Below are 351 nucleotides of genomic sequence, written 5' to 3'. Positions count from 1 at the left end.
TTAGGGATGACTGAGTCCGAGCGTGCGTACGCCTGAATGTACTCTTTCGCATAAGCAGTGTTCCTGGACCCCTTTTAATACAGGATGTGGTAACCGTGACAGCCCATACACGCATTATTACCATATTCGGCGGAGCACTTTCTGTTGATGGCGTTTTCCCCTCAGTGCCTAAAGATTTTATTCTTTTCTCGGATAACAGGTGGCGTCTGTTTCTATCTCGAGGTGGGTATGTATGCGTCTTTTGTGCGTTTTCTTGTACTCTTGTTCTAAAAAAGATAATGAATTGAAGAATATTTTGCACTGTCTACATGTGATTGTTGTTATTTTAGTGAAAGCTATGCTTGTAAGAAG

This window comes from Penaeus monodon, chromosome 33, assembly GCF_015228065.2.
Source record: "Penaeus monodon isolate SGIC_2016 chromosome 33, NSTDA_Pmon_1, whole genome shotgun sequence".
NCBI classification, from domain to species: domain Eukaryota; kingdom Metazoa; phylum Arthropoda; class Malacostraca; order Decapoda; family Penaeidae; genus Penaeus; species Penaeus monodon.
The sequence above is the reverse complement of the archived record's forward strand: the minus strand, read 5'-3'. Positions refer to the sequence as shown.